Source organism: Phaethon lepturus, unplaced genomic scaffold (genome assembly GCF_000687285.1).
Source record: "Phaethon lepturus isolate BGI_N335 unplaced genomic scaffold, ASM68728v1 scaffold4046, whole genome shotgun sequence".
Classification (NCBI taxonomy): domain Eukaryota; kingdom Metazoa; phylum Chordata; class Aves; order Phaethontiformes; family Phaethontidae; genus Phaethon; species Phaethon lepturus.
Window position 1 is genome coordinate 31,844 of NW_010544205.1, and position 11,536 is coordinate 43,379.

An 11,536-nucleotide genomic window follows, 5' to 3' on the forward strand; every position below is an offset into this window, starting at 1 on the left:
GACCAACTTCACTGCCTCCTTCAGAGCTCGTTTCACTGGGTCAGTATCTCTTGTGCCGGAGGGCCCCAAACCATGCACAGCAGTAATCCAGCTGGATTACACATCCAAACGTGTGTGAGTGCCTCCTGGGTGGACACAGTCATGTCCTACAAAACTGCTGGCTACGCTTTTGCTGGCGTACCTTAGTTTTCCACATGTTAACAGCATTTTCCTTTCCTTAGGAAATATGGGAAAGTTAAACTGACTGTTGTAAAAGTGAAGGGAACAGTAAACAATGGTACTTTAAAAAATGTAATCTTTCTAAAACTGGGCTGAATTTTTAATTTAATTTTGTGACTGATTTTTTTCTCTGTGTTGTGATGGCTGGGTTTGTAGTTGCTTTCTTTCCTAGATGGTTTGGATCGTCCGTGGTTAAATTGACCTTGTATTCATTGAGAAAAGTTAAATACAAAGATGGATTCTATTTATGCTAAACAGGTGGATCGAGTTAGAGCCATTGTGCCTGCTCTTTGGCATCACTTAGGAGATTTTGATAGTATGAAAACTAGATTACCTAGCTAAAAGTCTTCTAAGTTTAGTGCTGAAACTAAAATACGTGTTGCTTGTTATTTCAGATAGTGGTGTACATAACTTTGGAGAGTCCTACCTTTCGCTGCCTGGGTCCTTTTAACAGTGTGCCAAAGGTGAGTCGTTCAAGCTCAGTGGTTATTTTCATAACTAAAGATAATGAGTGAACTGGATGTATTGCTTGGTTTTTGTAGTGTAGTATTTGTCTTTTTTTTTTAATTGCTGGATGGATGACTAAATAGTGAGTCTTCTTCCTTCAGTGATCTGAGACAAATCAGTTTTAGCTCTTACTTTGAAAAAAAAGACAAGAAAAAAAGGGTAGGTTCAGTTTATTACTTAAGCACTAGATGTGGCTACCGGTGGTTTTTGGCTCTTGTCTTCTGTTACCTATTGCTTTGACTTGGGATGTTTTCTCCTGAAGATGCTGTAGGCAGGACGTGGTAATGTGGGAGGTATGGAGGAGTAGTGGCCGTCCATAGCCTGTGGTGGAGCAGGCTTATATTAGTCTTTGATTGAACTCTAAAAACTAAGCAATAGCTTATAAAGTTTTGACAGGGAAAATGGTTTGTGGGTTTTCTGTGAGAGTAGAACAGAATTGCATTCAGTATATATAGAGTATTGTCCTGGGCTGGCTTTGAAGACCTGAAGTAACCTAATGAAGCTGATGTTTTACATTGAATTAATTTTGTGGTAGGATGTGGCTATCATCTTTCCGTTAATTCATGTACCCCGTTGTCTGTTTCTGGTAACTGCAGTTGATCTGTGTGGCTTAGTAGAGGTTATTAACAGAAACTTTTAATAAAATGAAACCTTGTTCCAACTGTACCAAAGAATAAAAGCAAAAAGGCAGAACACTGAATGAACTTTCAGCATTGTAGCGGCTGCAGCACACAGCAGAAAACTGGCAATCTTAGTTTCATTCATTACTAGGTAGATTTATTACTTACTCACATTCTCTGTTTATAAAATAAAAATAATGTTGCCTTCTTCAGAAGGAAGTTATGAAGGCTAATTATTTACATTTTGGAGCCTTCAAATGGGAAGCAATGTATGAAGTCCTTGTGTGCCTTGATATTTGTTGTAAGTTCTGTTAAATACTTGTTCAATGAAGTGTTATCAGATGTTGAAATTAGACTTAATTTGTTTAATAAAGTGCAGGTGAATCAGAATTAAAAATGCAATCCAGTCTTAAGTATAACATCTACATCTGTTTTTGCAAATGAATCAGTTTCCTTCAAACTGAAAAGGAAATTCTGAAGTACTAGAATAGAAACTCTGAGATAGTACAGTTGGCTTATTGCACTACATTTTCAAATTATCTGATATATGTCTTTAAATGTAATGGACAAATTTATAACACTGGCCTTTCCAACAGATCAGAGTATAGCCTTGAACATTTTGTATTTGTGATTAAAGACAAATAGTGAGAAATATTTTTTAATAATTTTCTGAGCTAGAAATTCCAGTAAGTTTTCTTTATACTTTTTGTGTCTCGTGTGGGTAGCAAAATTAAAATATTCTTGAAAGGGCTGTTAATGTAAAAACAAAATCAAACGCACATTCCTAAAGCCAATGATTCACCAAACTGTAGACTTAATCACACTAAAATTATTCTACTTTTTCTACTTAATTTTAAGCATGTATTTTACTGTATGTCCCAAATTTTTTATTTATTTCAAATGTATAAGATAAAACTCTTCGGAATCTCTTTCTTTTCCTTCTTTACAATAATTTTTAGTTAAATGTTCTAGTGAAAATAATTTTTAAAAAATCCACTGCTTTGTTCAAGGAAATAGGTGTTTGGAGTCTGGATTATGGATTTAGTCATCTTTGACTAATGAATTTATGAACTTTGAACTTATTTCTGTGATATTTGGCTGAGTAATTTTTTCTTCTACCCTTTAAAACAAAGATGAGAGGGGAACCAAAGGTGCCCAAAGTGAAGGTGTTTACAGCAGGTGAAGGTTTTACATACTTCCCAAAAAGGAAATAAATAGATAATAGCTCTCTGAAAGGAGGAGAGGGAGAACTATTTGGACATCTCAGTTGGGGGGGGCGGAGGGGTGTCTCCTCTCCCCCTTTTCTTTTTTTCTGTTTTGATTTTTTTAAAGTATGGGTACCCAGAGTACTTACTGTGTCCAATTAGACAGTGCTTAATTTCAGTAACAAAATTAAATCTAACTTCTGTATTAATATTTTATGTCTTTTTCCATTCTTTGTATGCATGTTTCTGATGGACTATATTCATCTTGGTAAAGGTGTGATTCTGCAAAACGTGGAGTGTTGTACTGCCTTTCCTGAAAGGAAATGAATGCATAGATGTAGGTTCAGTAAAGCCTACACTTGAAATGCTTTGTTGAACCAGAACATAGTAAACCTTTTGCCCTTTGAAAAGGAAATGCAGTTGGCAACAGAGTAAATATTCACAAAGGATACTCAAAATGTTCTTAAACTTCATTGAACTGCAGACAGTAATGTGTCCATACAGGATTTTGTTGAGTCAGAACTACAATGTAATTAGTATGTTGTTGTCAAGATTTGCCAGCTCGCCTTTTATCTAGATGGACAAGCTGGCTTTTTTCAGTTTTTGTTTTTTTCTCTCTCTCTCTTTTTTTTTTTTTTTAAGGAAGAGAACTATAAGGAAAGCACCTTTTTAAAAAAAAATTCTGTCATTTCTGCAGTTAAATTAGTATGAAGTTACAGATTAAGGCTAATGTTCTGGCAATTTATTGTAATCATTCAGTTATTGCAAATCTGAAACTATCCAAAAAACATTGAACATGCTTTAGAACTTGTTCCTCATTCACTTGCAGTCTTTGAATCAAAAAATAAATTGCATCGTTTATTTTCACAATAGAATATTTTGAAGTGATTTTGCAATATTAGTGTGTGCCTTGAGCAGTTCTTTTTTTTATTTTATTTTGGATAAAATATTCTGGGAAATGTTCTTTAATAGCATAATTTTTTGCAACTTCATCCACCTTTATGGAATGTACTGTTTCATATTTCAGCCACTTCAGATACCTTTGTGCACAGGAGGGATATTGTTTGATGAGATCAGAAGCAAACAGGTACAAGCAAAGTTATCAGTGTCTTAGTACTCAGCAGATTTGCCAAGTTGTGATCAGAGGTCAGTGACTACAGTACCACAACATTTGGTGGAAAGTCTGCTCTGTAAAGGTACGCAGAACCACCGCAACGCAAATGCGCTCCTCACATTGCGAGACTGGGGACCTGCTCACAGTTTCTGAAAGACTGATCCTCCTCATTTAAAGAGTTTTCCTTTTTAAGCACCAGAGACATTTCAACTTGAAGGAACTGTCTGTGATGCTCTATCAGAATATTTCTTGCTATTTTTCTGTGGATCAGCATGTTTGTAGTTGTTGATCTTTTTGAGATTTTTAAACCCAAGGAAAACAATACCTATTCTTAGTGTTTCATATGAATTAGTTATGGGAAACTTTAATGTACTGAGTGGATGTCTGGATTCCTTTCCCTTAAAAAAAAAAAAAGTTTCCTGTAATTATGTCAGTTGTCCCAGGTGTCTAAAGTGTTGATTTTTAGCCTTTGAATGGAACTTTTGTTACTTAAATATATTTACATTTAGTATAATAAATGATTTTATAGAATACTGCCCATTGTGTTATGCTAGTGGCATAATACTTTCTAACTGTAATTATGGACAGTAGGGAAGAACACTTTCATCCCACTCCTACGCCCCCATAATCACAGCTATACCCCACAAATAAACTTACCTTCCCTGAATTATATAATTTTAGTACTTTTTTTAGGGTTTTTTACTGCATTTTTTCCTGTTTCCCTTTGTAGTAGTTGTAGGTCTTTGCATGAAAATACAGGCATGCTTTTATTTACTAATAATATCAAAATTGATTATTAAGAATCACTTGTTTATAACTTCTTTCCTTCTTTGATTACTTCAGGTGCAACTCAGGTTTGTAGATATCAACGGTATCTGCTGTGGCCCACAAATGGCTTTTGCAGTATACTTTAACTGCAATCCATATGGATTCCTCATCAGAGAACACTGTACAGCTTTCATCAATACATGATAATTTAGTTCAGTAAAAATAAAACAATGACCATGTTTTTCCTGGTGGAAGTAGTTCTGTGGGTTGATAGCCAGTACAGACTTCAGCTGTCTTCTCAGCCAGCATGTCAGTTTTTCTGAGCCAAAAAAAGCTTTGCCTTCTGAAAAGAATCTAGCATGTTGCTTATGAATATAGTTATGACTTAAGCTGTATATATAAAATAGATATATATGAGAAAGCTAAGGTTAAGCATGTGCCCGAGTGTATTTTTGAACTGGGCACAAAACACACAGTGACCAACCTTGGTGTCTTGACCAGTGTTCAGAGGAATGCCATTGGCAGAACTGGTTGCTGAGCCCCTATTTCTGTGGTTTCTAAATAAACATATCCCTGCATTACACCAGTTTCAGTTACAAGATTTAAACATGCACTGCACTTTTGGGGGACAACTGATGTGGCTTAGAATATGATCTTGCGAAACTCTTCAAGATAGCTCATGCAGTTAGGCTACGTCAGAGGGAGGGTATCCTGAGATGCTGAAAGCGTTCGTGACTTACGTGGGTGTTGTACATAGAGGCAGGCGTTGGGGAAAGTCAGCATGGCTTTTGGGATGCTGGGACTGGGAGCAGTTCTTGTGCCGGCACAAGGACTTGTGTCGTGCAGTTGGGCAGGTCAGTGATCCCAAACCCTCCTGAAAGGAGGCAGCAGATTAGTACCTGAGGCTGATGTCACCGAGTTACTCCAAGATCTACCTGCCCCATAAAGGAGCTGTTGTCATCTCCTGCTTGCAAATGCCTCCTGGACATCCCTTCCCCTCTGAGGTTTCTGAGAGGGACCGTGCCTGTTTTGTAGCTTTTTAGGGCTGACTGCTTGACCTGGTGATTTGCAGGAGCAAGCATGCAGCCAGTGTTGGTTTAGGTCACTTGTAAAATCAGTTGAAGGCTTATTCCTCCATTTGGTAACAGCTGGAAGGCAGTTCTGGTGTGGAGGTTTTGAGGGAACTTTAAATGATTCCTTGTTCACGTTAGAATTGGTGTGTAGTAGAAATACAGCTAAAACTTATACACGTGTGTATTTTCAGTAGTGCTCAACATATTCCATATAACACCACATTCAAATGGTATGTATTACATCAAATGTATTATGATAATGAAAAACAGTTCAGCTTGCTGAAATACTGCCTTTTAACGAATGGGAAGAGACTGTACATGCCGTTCATCTCGTTTCATATCTGGCGAATGGTTTTGTGTGTGTTACCCAGAGGTGCTCTGGGTAATTGGTGGATTTCACAGAACAGAAAATATGTAAAGGTTAGTGTGGTATATTTGCTGTGGAATTCTGTTTCTAATAACTCTGTTAATTAATCTTGGATTACAATTGGTGTTTGCACTGTAGTAACAAAGCTTGAATTGTACTAAGCAGAGGACTGAGAAAATGAGCTTGTCCTGCTTATTTTTTAAGCCAGTAGTGACACAAAGCATAGAATACCATGCACACAGATACAAACCTTTTACAGCCTATTTTTCTTTCCCTGATTTTAAGTTTGAGAATGTCATTTTAAGACATCACAGGCTCTTTGCAGTCTCCTGGGTTTAACCCCTGCTTTCCTTTGTGCTCTTTCTTCACACCCTTTTGTTTCAGGGCTTCCCTGCAGCTCTCCTCTTAGCCCTCCTTATTTTGGAGGCTGCTGTCTATGTCAGCTGCTCTTAGTTGTTCTCCATAAAAGACCTTCTGTGCAGCTTATTTTCTACCTGCTCTGTTACCCTCTCTTCCCCCCGCTCCTTTCTTTTAAATGAACCTGCTCCTGCTTTTTTATTCAGCAGCTGTATGCACAGTCCTTCCAGCAAATCCCCTGCTAGTCATTGCTACCCACACTTTTTTTCCTTGCTAGTCTGAGTCCTTGCATTTTTTTAGTACTTCTTTTCCCTGTGGCCATTTGTTCCACCTCTTCCTGTTATCCTGTAAGATTTACCTGTAGCCTGATTTTTATTTTTTTTTCAAATGAGAAATACTGACACCTTAACAGGCCTATTCCTATATGCAAGTTAAGTATCCACCTCTGGTGCAAGCAAGCTATCACAGATGATGCTGGAGAGATCCTTTGCCTGAAGCAGCAGGTGGTTTGGGGGATCCAGATTTTCCCAAGAGGCTGATTTTGAATTCGCTATCTTGCACCAAAATCAGTAGGGTTTTTTTGTCCTTTGGTGCTTAACACATTCCCCGATAAGCTCAGTTGTCTCATACCATTAGTTCTCAAGTTATCACATGCCAGCCCAAAAAATGCTGTTGAATGAGGGTTAGACCTCTCTTTATATTTGATCTCTGAATTTGTCTTTCAAGATTAAACAGTCAGAGTATTAGGTTTTTCTTTCTTAGTTCTCCCTCAAGATTATTGAATGGCATTTTCTGCCAGCTCTGGATTTGTATAGGATCTGGAAAGGTCTGTTCCATTATTGCTAGAGAGAGTGCTGGTTTATGATGAAGATTTGGTAAGATTTGGTGTTTGGTAAGCTAAAGCATTTATCTCAAAAGAAAAGGGTGTGACATCCTTGGGTTCACTTAACTGTGTTGACTAGAACTACGGACCGGGTGGGTGGGTATATATGTATGTTATAAAACTGATTTTGAAGCTAGCTGGTAAGCAAAGTTTTGACAGTTGTGCTCTTTAGAAATTGGATTTACTGTCAGAGGGAAAATGGAATCTTCTCAGCTGCTGACTTGTGCTTCAGGCACTCTTTGGATGCATGGCTGCTATAACATACTTTCTGACTGCCGTAAGTCACTGAAACTTCAGAAAGTCTTGACCCGTGAGCTGTGACTGTTTAACTGGTAAAACGTCATCATGTGGCCAAAATGGAGGCGTCCCATATGTGTGCTGGGCTTCTGTCCAGCTGTGTGAGGCACGGCTGCTGCTGTGTATCCTCCAGGAAGGAAAGCGGTGGCAGAGAGATTGGTTGGTGGCTGTGACCTGCTCCCTGGCTGTGGTTCAGGAGGAGCAGAGGAAAATGGCGGCACAAAGCAGGCCACTGGTCAGACTAAGGATTCTGGCCCACAAGTGGTGGCTGGGCATCTCCGCAATCCTGAGTCAGTACCCTGGCTAATTCTGTAGAATCCTTAAAAATAAGAGTAACAGAAACTGAGGGCAGCGTTTGATGCAATGACACAGTACTGCTTACCTTCTTGGAACTAAAGCTTGGTTTCAGGTTTGAGTTTTTGAACCTAAATGTACTTACACACTGGAGGAGCAGGAACAAGCCATCAGATAACACTTCAGTCCAAGCTGTTCCTCAGCTTAATTTTCAACAAGGAGCTTAAGAACAAGAACAAATAAAATAAAAATGCTTGGTATTAGTCACTTGAAGCATTCAGGGAATAAACGAAAGGAAAAGGGGTCTCTCTTCTCTAAGTTGTCCCTGAGGTCTGGAGGGAGAGGGGATGCATGTGTCTTCCCTCATCTCCCTATTCTCTTCCCCACCTTAAGGTAATTTGTGATTTTTTTTTTTTATATGCTTGCTCCTACTTTTGATGAGCAAAGGGATTGTAACTTGCTGCTCCTTTCATACGCTGCTCCACAGCTCCCAATATTTGTGTATGAATTTTCTTTAAAAAGGTGTTTTCATTGAGGCCTGATGCAGATTTGGTAACACCGTTGGCTTCTCTTAGTAAGGGCTGATCTAGATAATGGAGAAATCGTCTACTTCTATTGTAACATCACTTATAACAGAGTTGTGGCATGTCGCTCTTGAGTTTTGACGACAAGTAATACTAAGGTACTACAAGAAGCTGACAAGTACTAAATGTTTTGTGTGGCTCAACTAAATTCATGTATGAAACAATGATGGCATAGTCGCTTTTATTGAAACTCAGTAGCAATATAAATTTTAAAATTTGTGTTAATCTAGAAGTAATGAGAATTCTGTAGCTAAACTTCCAAATTTAAAACCTGTGGTTTTGAACCTGTTTTTCCTTTATTTAATCTTGATTTGAGTACAGATATTAATCCCCACAGTCTCTCTCCATGTTTGGAAATTATTTGGCTACTATTATTTCACTTTCACATTTATTGATGCATTTTATTGTTACCTGGTGGGAGTGAGGAAGAAAATGTGTCTGTGAACATGTGAGGATAGAACGTCTCATCAGTGTAAGAGTACATAACATTTCTGGATGAAAGGGAATGTGACGTAGTAACCAAAGCCAAATGTCAATTTTGAACTGACTTGCTTATTGCAGGGAGTTTTTATTTGGAAAAGTGAGCTGTGGAGAAATTTCTGGCAGAAGATAAAACAGTAGGAGGAGATTTAGAGGAGTCTGGAAAGATTCAGCTTTGTTCAAGCACTGGAGCTGAGAGTGGGAATAAAGGAGTATCAGAGCCCCGCATCACCAGGCAATGTTGGTCTCTGAAAACATATTTTGCTTATAGAAACTTAGACTCTTCTAATTGTTTATTCTTGGTTTTGGGTAACTGGTTCTATGGAAGAAGTCAGGTATTACTAGTCCTTTTCTGGTAAAAGTTTACTTTCAGGAGCTTATCTTTTTGAGCAGCAATTCTGGTGCAGTGGAAAATCATGCTGGGGTAATAGTAGTGGAACAACTTTTTAGGTTGTCTGTGTAAGCCATCTTAAAGCAGCTGACACCTGAACTGCAAGTTAAGAGTTCAGAATATGGAGCATTTTCCTAACGTGCTTACAACAGCCTGCGTTCTCTGGAGCACGCCTGGCAGAAGGGTTTCGCTAAATCCCCTTCCATCATTTTCCTCCTTCGGTGAACGGTGTTTCTCTCATGGTTTTGTGTCCCTCCCCTTCAGCTGAGGAATTAGCAAAGGCTTGCTGCTGTAATAGTGTGGCAGAGCAATCACAATTACGGGTTTTTTTTTTTGGAAGAGGACCTTGTTTGAACTGGGGGAGGATATATGTAAGAATTAATTTGATTGAAATAAATGAATGCTGCCAGCATTGCAGACCAAAAATGCAGTCTTGACTTGAAATTTAAAGCCTTTTTAAGAGCTGTAAGATAGGTCGTTTTGAAACTTGTATTTGGAAACGTGTGAGGGGAGAGAGTTTCCTCTGCACTTGTGTTTTGGGAGCAGTAAGAGAGGATTCTAGTCTTGACTCTGAAGAGCTGTTAGATGGAAGGAGAACAGATAACTTCAGGGGGAGACTGGGATGGCACTTTCTTGCCTGTGCTGATACTTTCCTGGTTGCGTAGCATTAGCACAGCAGTCAGTCTGACCGACAAGAGGCACGTGAAGCTTGTAGCATTCACTCACATCTCATATAACATTCAAGAGTGTCACTTCATTTACATTGTGCTTTCTCTTCGTACATGTCCTATCAGGAAATGAAGATGATAGCTTTCTGAGGAACTGTCTTATGGTCCAGTCTTCTTCAGGAAGATGTACAGATTTACACAGGAATAAATGCAATGGTATTAGCTGTTTCTTAATGAAATCTAACTCTGCATCTTTCAAGCTGCCTCTTTGGTTACGTACATAAGCACAGAATCAGGAATGGTATCTTGTGTCCAGTTATTATTTTTAACTGTACTATTTAAAGACCCTACTTCTGTGGAACTTTGCCTTGAGAGTTAAATTGAGAAGTATCTTCCCCCCCCTCCCCCTGCCACATGCACCTTTTTATATTGGATGAAAATTCTGGTCCAGGTGACCTGGTTAAAAAAAAAAAAAAAATCCAAAAATCTAAGAATTTATTAATTTTTTAAATTATAGTAAACTGAAAAGCTTATGGGAACAGAGTCTGAACAGGACCCTTAAAATACTTAGTGCTCTGTGAGCTAGAAAGTTAAAAATAGTTTTAATATATGTATTTTTCACATTTCCCTACTGTCATGAGGTAGATTGAATGGGTTTTTTTTGTAAAGCAATTGATAAATTGCTTAAGACTATAAAGTGAACATTGTCTAGAAATGGACGATGTACTCTTCTCTTTGTTTTTGTTTTTCCTTAAAGAGCTTTGTGAATAAATGCTTTTTTTTTAACTGAACAAACATGTCCTCCTCTTTCTAGTTAAAAAGCGAATATATGCTTTTTCTATTGGGGAATAGAATGTCATCAGTTCAATTTTATTTTCAGCATTTTATAGACAGTTTAAAGTGAAATCCCTTGAAAAGTAGGTAGCAGTGTTTCAAGGGATTAGCAGTGAAACGTAGCAATCCGCAGTGCTTCTGAGCTTTGTCCTTCTGTGTAAGATCAAGGTTAAACTTCTTATGTCTGAGGACTGTTCTTTGTTTATACAATACATAAATGTACTAATACTCCCAGTGAAGTATAATTCCCACAGACCATTGAATGCTTGAGCTAGGGAAAAAGCAGCAGCAATGGAAACAAATAATTAAAATGCTTTTTTTTGAATCTTGAAAGAAATTAAAGGATGTCTCCTTTATAAAATTTCATGATGTTCACCATATCCTAGAGTGGCTGGTTGTTTTAATTTCAAGGTGAGAAAGAAGGTTTATTGATAGTGAGGATGACAGTGCATGAACAGCAGTACATGTTATTTGTTCTAACGCGGAGTGTGTTTCACCAGTCTGTCATATAGGTAATACTACCTAAATGTCCTCTCAGCAGAGTGTCTGGTGGGTTTTTTTTTTTTCTATGATCTTGTGTGCTTGATTCCCTCCTACACCCTTTTTGTAAGGGACTGTGGAGAGGTTGGTAGGTGTAAAATGGTTTGTAATTCTGTCTTGTCTGAACACCTAATGTATGTTTTATACTTCCTGGACTTTCCCCTCTCTTTGGTCTTGTGGGTTGTTGTTTTTTTGTTTTGTTTTGTTTTCATGTGTTTCCAACGGAGAGACAACAGCCCAGAGCAACACCAACAAACATTAAGCTTACCCGTGTCTCTGACTTAGTAAAAACACCTGTAAACGAAGGTGGAGATGTGGCCGTTAATCATTCCTGC

At 38.2% G+C, this 11,536-nt stretch overlaps 1 protein-coding gene across 1 annotated transcript in view; it reads left to right on the forward strand.

Moving 5' to 3' along the window:
* The first annotated feature begins 612 nt into the window (after positions 1–612).
* NCK2 (NCK adaptor protein 2) overlaps positions 613–11,536 on the forward strand; it is a 52,041-nt gene continuing 41,117 nt past the window's right edge. The window contains exon 1 of the mRNA XM_010288606.1: positions 613–683. The gene's annotated coding sequence lies outside the window, so the exon portion shown is untranslated. The remainder of the gene's footprint in view (positions 684–11,536) is intronic.